This window comes from Pantherophis guttatus, chromosome 5 (assembly GCF_059756535.1).
Source record: "Pantherophis guttatus breed Tessera chromosome 5, ASM5975653v1, whole genome shotgun sequence".
NCBI classification, from domain to species: domain Eukaryota; kingdom Metazoa; phylum Chordata; class Lepidosauria; order Squamata; family Colubridae; genus Pantherophis; species Pantherophis guttatus.
Window position 1 is genome coordinate 94,193,010 of NC_142067.1, and position 8,193 is coordinate 94,201,202.

Genomic DNA, 8,193 nt, shown 5'->3' on the forward strand with positions numbered 1-8,193 from the left:
AAGGATAGCATGAGTTTTTGTGAGAGTTCCTGTGTACGTATATAATGTGCACTTCTGTATATTATTGAAGAGGGGGAAAATAATCTGTGGTTAAGACAGAAGTGAAGAAGGGCTGAAATTTGGCTCATAACTTCAAATTTAACTACAACTAGAAGCATTTTGGTGATCGTTATAATCAGAAAACTAAAAGTCATTCAAGATGTGAAATTGCCCTTCTTTCTGCCCATCCAAAGGACCATTTTTATTTTAGATCCAGATAAAATCACGACACAGTTGGGAACAACTCTATTAAGAGGTACTTTTTGGACATCTTTAAGACCACACTGAAAAAATAGAAGAGGATGGAATTAGCTTCTAAAATGTATTTTTGAAAAGACTAACTAGAAATTTCAAGGCTGTTTTGAAACTCATTCTAATTTTCAGGCCTTGAAAAATCAGAGGAATCTGGGGAAGGGGAGAAATAATTTAAGTTGTATAGATGGAGATATTCAAATTCACCTTTCAAGAGAAGTGTAAGATTAATTTGGAATAAAAAATGACAATAGCAGTAAAGTGATTTTACTTTTGTCTACCATCAGCAAGTATTGGGGAAACAGAAATTAATTTTCATGGAAGCTTTTTTTGGAAGAATATGATAGGAAATTGCCATCACTGAGCCACTTTGAAGACTTAGGCAGAATTGTAAAAAAAATTAACAGCTCATATGTTCTTCCTAGGACAGATTTTGAACAGTTCTTTTGTAGATTAATCTCACTTCAGAAAAATAAATAGTAATAAAAGTCGGCCTTAGAGTCACTTTTTTTTTTTATCTTTGCATCTCTCTCTTCAGTTATTACTTATTTCTGCAAAAAGCCCCCATCCTTTCCTGTTCCAGGAACCTATAATCTTCCTGCAAATTTCCCTTTGTTGTCTTTTTAGAGTACTTTCTGGATTATTTCAATGGGAAATTAAGTGTAAATTAAATTTGTACTGCTTATGAATTATGTTACTTTCCAGAACTTTACGTGTGTTAAAGTAGGCCTTATACCTTTGTAACTTTGACATTGATCAGGGACTTTTTAAAGAAATGTACAGAGCAAGCATTATATCCTTTTTCCCCCCTCACATTCTGTCTTAATTTCTATCTTTCACAGCCATACAGCTATGGAATTCTAGGAGTTGAAATCCACATATCTTAAAGTTGCTGAGATTGAGCAACACTGATTTAGACTAATACACTCTGGGCTTTTATCATCTTTTTTGTCTGTAAGTTCAGTTCTTTCTTAACTGCTTCTGTGCAGTTCAGGTTTTCAGATGACTTGCTCTGTCTTTGTCATAGAGAAGAATAGATTACAGATTAGCTATAGATGCGCTGAAGTTGCTAATGAAGTTTCCTAAACAAAGCTTAGCTTATTTTCTTTCATGCAGGCACCTGCTCCAACAATACTTTAGGAGGGCTATTGTAAAAAGACATGGAGTTACTTGCCAAGACACTGTCAATCCCTGGCACATTCTACTGAAGAGTTTCTCAGGCTAGTGGTTCATCTGTCTTCCTTTAGCATGCAAAAAATGACAAAAACATGGAAAAGCTGTTTGCCTTGCACCGTCTGCCTTGTGTAATGGGCAAGATAGGCAAGCAGTGATTGTAATAATGAAAAGAGGGCTCATTAAGCAGATCTTGCTCTAGACCTCTGAAAACCTAAAGCCAATTCTGTCTGTTATGGGCCATTTATCATCTTTTCTTTAAACATACATTTAAACCTTTGAAAGTCTTACTTTCTTCTAAATGGAACCACCATCCATTCTGTATGACTGATTACCACTTTTCTGCCTTCTCTCCTTCTAATGTACAATACGGAGGTAAAAGGTTCTGACTAAATGTAATACTATGAATGCTAAATTTGGCCACTGCTGCCCCTTGTTCTTCAAGTAGGAGCTTTGAGTTCAGAACCAAAGATGTAGTTGGTCTTTGGAGTCAGAGGACTTCTATCTTGCTGAATTCAGTCTGAGCTTCTTCCTCATCCAGACTCAACAATCTTCAGACATCAGAATATGGCACTATCACAACCTCTACTTAAATATCTGGGTATCATCAGTATGCTTTTAAAACTGACCGTCTTGTCAATATATTTCATGTATACTCTATGTTAAATAGTAAGGATGCTAGCATTGGCCCTTGATGGTACCTCCAAAAGAGGGTTGGAGGATACAATGTTTTCCCAACCATCATTGGTTGGAACCTTTAGGAAAAAAAGAAGAATGGTCCATTAGGATACTTTAATCAAAAAATATCCAAAGCCATGAAGTGCTTTAGCAGGAAATACAAATGATTACCTTGAATACCTTCCAGGTCATCCATAAGACCAATCACTGTGGGTTTGGTAAACTTTACAGGAGTAAAATTAGACTAAAAAGAGTATTTTACCAAACCTTAGAAGCTTTAAGCTTCCACTTAACAGAGACTTCTCATTGTTGAGTTCTATGAGACTTACTTATGTGTAGCGGTCCATAAGGATCAGATTATCCATCTCATGCAACCCATTCACTCTTCAGAATCAATAGGAGAACCATTTGATTCTGAATGGATATTATATTTGTTATTTTTATACAATCTAAAGAAAGGAATATGAAAAACAGCTTCAAGCACCAAAATCAGGAGAAGTGGCTTTTGTTAAAATGAAAATGGATGAAAGATGTCATAATTAGAACCACCTAAAATAAAAATGTGTAACAGTTCAATTCGATTCAGAGATTCTCCACAATGTTTTCTGCTGCTGATCTTTTGGAACTGAATGTACACATTATTGTATGTTTGGAAAAAATTTTTTCAAAAAATCCTGAAAGAAGGCAAAAGCAAACTCTTCCATCAGAGGTATCCATAGGGGGTGGGGGTAGAGGGGAAGAGGGCAATAATAAGTATGCAATCTTGGTCACATGATTGTAGCTATCATCTTGATTTTTTTATTACCCACCCCCACCCCACACTCACATATGTCTCTGTTACTAAGAAAACTACTTGATCATGAATTTTTTTTTATCTTTTCTTGCATGAAAACTATTCTATGTACAGGGTTTAATGGAAAGGAAAATTTCCATTAAACTGGTGGCTAACATAATCTAGCTAGAGTTAATCTGCTGTTCTGGGTGACAGTGTAACTGCCTCTAAAGCAGTGATGAAATCCAAATTTTTTTACTACCAGTTCTGAGGGCGTGGCTTGGTGGGCGTGGTGTGACTTGGTGGGCGTGGCTTGGTGGGTATGGCAGGGGAAGGATACTACAAAATCCCCATTCCCTCCCCTCTCCTGGGGGAAGGATATTGCAAAATCTCCACTCCCACCCCACTCTGGGGCCAGCCAGAGGTGGCATTTGGTGGTTCGAACTACTCAAAATTTCCGCTACCGGTTCTCCAGAACCTGTCAAAACCTGCTGGATTTCACCCCTGCTCTAAAGCCCATCCGCTGGGACACTAGTGGCCTCCTCGTGTAGTTGGTCGTTCACTCTGAGAACAGACCCCCTGGACTAGGTGGACTGATCCAGGAGGGTACTGTTTATTAAAAGAATTCCAGTTCATTTCAATGAGAAAGATGCAGATTCTTTCACCCTTCTGCAAGTCTATAGAAAATATAAACAAACCTTATGCTTTATTTTTCTACCAGTGTAAAACCATCAGTTGTAAACAGCCATAGATTTCCTATGTCACTTCTGTTTAAATGATAGTATGCATATAGAGGAAATATATATACAAAAACAACACACATTTTAACACAAGCATTATAATAGACTGTTAAAAACATATTTTGTTTTCAAAAAGCAGACTGTTTATGGATACATGTTTTCACATGGTTTAGACAATAATTTTTAAGGTGCTAGATTCAGATTCTGAATTATTGAATTGCAATTTTACAAAAATCAACTAAGTTAATAACGGAGTCTTAGCTGTCTGGAGTTGCCAGAAGCAGCAAGATGAAGAGTATATATAAATTAAATAGTAATCTTATTCCCTATATTGCAACTGGAGGATGGATTGAGACTGGTTGAGAATAACAGAGGTTTAGTTAAGCCCAGCTTCTGAGTTTGAGTCAGAAGTAAGAATCAAACAGATATTCTGATTTCTAACTCTTTTTAGCCAGTATAGAAAGTGGTTTATTTTTTGAGATGTAGCCAGTTTCAAAAGAACCTTTCCCAACAATTTTCAAAAATGGGGGAAAAAATACTGAATGAGGTGAGTTGCACTTTCTGCCTTTGGTCAGAAACAGAATTCTTGGTGATGGGGTAAACTGATCTCTTTCTAAATGGTGAGTTATGATTGCTCACTCACTCTCTTTCTTCCTTTTTAAACCATCCCAGGTCATCTTAACTTCTGACTGCAATTTTATTTTGTATTGTTTAACTGGAAGAATTGTATTAATTTTTGTTTGAACACCAGGAGCATCAAGCAATATCAATTAAAGCGAAAGCCACTAGCAACTTCCAAATGTGCCAGAATTCAACTCCCAGCCAGCATAATCCATGACCTTGTTGGCTGGAAATTTGGGAATTGAAGGCCAGAACAAATTAGAGATGCTGCTGTAAAGAGCCAACAATTCCAGCTGTCCTCAGTAATTTTAGGATTGTGCAAAGCACACAGAAGTACCCCTCCCCAAAGCATTAAAATCAGTGTAACAGCTCCAGCTGCCTTTGAGCCTGATATTGGGTGAGTGGGAACAGAATAAATATCCCCCAAAAAATCAGCAAAAGCACTTCTACAGCTGCTCACCACTGCTCAACTCATGTATATTTATAGATCTACATTCTACAACAACAAACAAAAACTTGGCATTTCATCAGGCCTTTTCACTGGGATGAGAGTATCAATAGGAAAAAGATCATTTTTGAAATAAGCATACAAATATTCATTGTTCAGGCCTCTACATGATATTTGTTTGTTTGTTTATTACTATTATTATATAATGCTGAACTATAAAAAAAAAGTAAGTAGTTCACAAAACATACTAATAAAAACATAATAAAACCACATTCAGCCATACCAAAGTATATAAAATACTACACATTCCTAAAATAAGACATGACTTTCCATGAATTCCTGAATCTCAGAAGTTTGCAGTTGAGTTCCCAAGGCTTTGAATCATGAATGATTTTGACCCTCATGCCCTAGAAGTGTTCTCATGTAGTATATGATACTTGTGGTTAGCATTAGCTTCTCTCAAGCAATCACAGTCTGATACATTGGGCCCATGCTTGATCTGGTCTTTATTTCAGCACAGATGAGACTTGGTCTGAAAATGGAGAATTTTAATATCTGTCCTTCAAGATCATTTTCTTGTCAGCTTGGATCACAACATCCCTAGGCACCTAATCAAGTCAGAAGGTTTCCCAAAGACACTGGAGGAATGACTGTACAACTTGTATATGTAATGTCCCTACAACTTGGTGGCAGCACCGTCTTTGGCCTGCTTGAATGTGAAAAATGGGAGTAGCCAAAGCATTGGATGAGATCACTCTAGCAAGTTTCACTGATCTCATGCGGTGATGGCAAAGATAGTGAAAAGTCAAAGGTGGGCACCATTGAGCAAAAAGCTCAAGTTTGAGCCTACGCAGATAATCCAAAAGGTACAGCTGGGCAAGTCGTGTTGCTAGATTCCTCCTGGAACAACCCTAAAAGGTAAAGAATAACCCTTATCTTGAAGTCACTGCACTGCCTCCAATAGGCTTCCAAATCCAGTGGTTTGGTCATCGCCTTTGAAAGCCCTTTATGGTACAGATTACATCAGTCCACACCTTTTCTGTAGCAGGTTCACTCAATAGAATTTTCTCCCCAGAATTCTCTTCCCACAGAGAGATACAGATAGCTCCAACCCTGCGGCTAGTTTTGTCCCTTAGATTTTTTTGGCATTTTTGCTTATGATAATACTTATCTGCTATTTATATGAACATTGTTGTTTTATAGTTTTTTTAATATTTTGATTATGACTTTTTAGTAGACTACCCGGTCTGTATAAGGATTGAGATAGACCATAAATATTGCTAAATTAACAAATAAGGAATGCACATCCCATCCTGGATGCTAATCTCTAAAAATTTGTCTGAAAAGCCAAATTTAACACTCTCATGAAGATAGCAAGGCTGGGTCTCATGTAGATCTTGGGTGGAGAGAAGTTCCAGAGGATCAGGACAGGGGTAGTGAAATATGGTTTCCAAGTTCCTTTGCCTCCCAAGTTGAAATGTCATATAACTGTCAGCATCCCAGCACTGACATATATAAGGAGAGGAGAAGCTTGAATTTTTGCCTACTAAATCCCTTTGAAGATTCTGTCTCCTCGGAGATGGGAGGGGGGAGACATTCCTGTGATCTGACGAAGAAGATTTGAGGAAAGTGGCTTGGAAGATAGCCAATGAGAAGCAGAGAATTGGGGATTGGAAAGGGAGGGATTGGGGGGTAAAGGTCAGTACTGACCACGAAAGAGCCAGGATCAGATCGCTATGCTCAATAAAGAGAAAATTTCCTCAAAGATCGGCAGTTTGGAAATTCATTTATTTTGAGATAGCATCGAAACCTGACAATAACATCTTTCCCAGGTAGAGTGGACAGGTTGGCTAGAATATTAGGGATCAGGCAGTCATAAAATAGAGACTTATATTTGGGTAGTGGTTAAGGCACCAGGCTAGAAACCAGGATACTTGCGATCACTAATCCTGCCTTAAGCACAAATCCAGCTGCATGACCTTGGGGCAGTAACTCTCTCTCAGGCCAGGGAAGGAAGCAATGGCAAACCATTTCTGAAAAACTTTGTCAAGGTAATTGTTCAGGTACTTGTTGGGAATCAACATTGACCCAAAGGAATGCACAAGCCATAGGAAATCTGGGCATGAACCCTGTGGCGCTTTAAAGAGCAATTACAACACTGAATTGCACTCCAAAGCCTACTAGAAACTAGTGCAGCATTCACAATTTAGAAGCTATTCTAATGAATTTGCTCTCTGTACTCAACATGCAGGTTGCTGCATGCTGTATCAGTTATGGTTTCTAAATATTCCTCAATGTCAGCTTTAGGATGTGTGCATTGTACTAGTCTAATCTAAAGATAATGAGGATGTGGATAATAGTTTTTGAGAGGTCCAGATCCAAGAAATGACACAATTGGCATACTGATCATGACTGGGCAAAAACACCCTAGCCACGGTCTGCACCTGATGGTCTAGGTGTAGTTGTGAGTTAAAGAACTTACCTAAGTGGCCGATCTGCTACTCTGGGGAGATCACTATCCCTCTAAACCACCTGTCATGTGACTGCAGGATACACAATTATTCCATTGTGATGGCATTCAACTTCATGTTCTTTCATCCCGTTCTATACTTAGAATCATCAGATATCAAATACCTGGATATCAGCAGCATGCCAATGGTACCTCAATCTAAATACATTCAGTTTTATTTATTTTATTTTATTTTACTCTCCCAGCAATTTTATGTAGATATAAATGAGGAGACTATCGCATGCTGTGGCATCCAAATGGAGAGCCTAAGGATATGACCATTCATCCCTCACCAATATTAAATGGTACCTCCCAGAAGGTGTGGATCATTGTAGAAAACCCATTCTCTAACTCTCCAAGATGGTCTAGAACAGGGCTGTCAAAGTCCCAGCCCATGGACTTTGGGACCCAGCCACACCCACACCCGGTTTAGTGAAGGGGGGGAAAGTCCTGATACATCACGTGATGCCATCGTGACGCCGGGAGTTTGACACCCCTGGTCTAGAAGGAAAGAACAACTCATGCTATCACAAACACCTGAAGAGCTGCCCTTCCATCATCCAGATTCCAATAGAGGCCATTCATGAGAGCATTTCAGTGGTGGGTTTCAAAATTTTTTACTACCGGTTCTGTGGGTGTGGCTTGGTGGGTGTGGCACCAAGCTCTAAAATCTCCATTCCCTCCCCAATCCAGGGAAAGGTTACTGCAAGATCCCCATTTCCTCCTGATCAGCTGGGACTTGGGAGGCAGAGAATAGATGGGGGCGGGACCAGTCAGAATTTTTACTACCGGTTCTCTGAACTACTCAAAATTTCCACTACCGGTTCTCCAGAACTGGACAGAACCTGGTGAAACCCACCTCTGGAGCATTTGTGTCGGAAGGCATTTCTGGATTAAAAGGATTAGCCGGTGACATCACCATTGCCAAGGGGACCTCCAAGGGGGTTCCTTTCATGTCCCT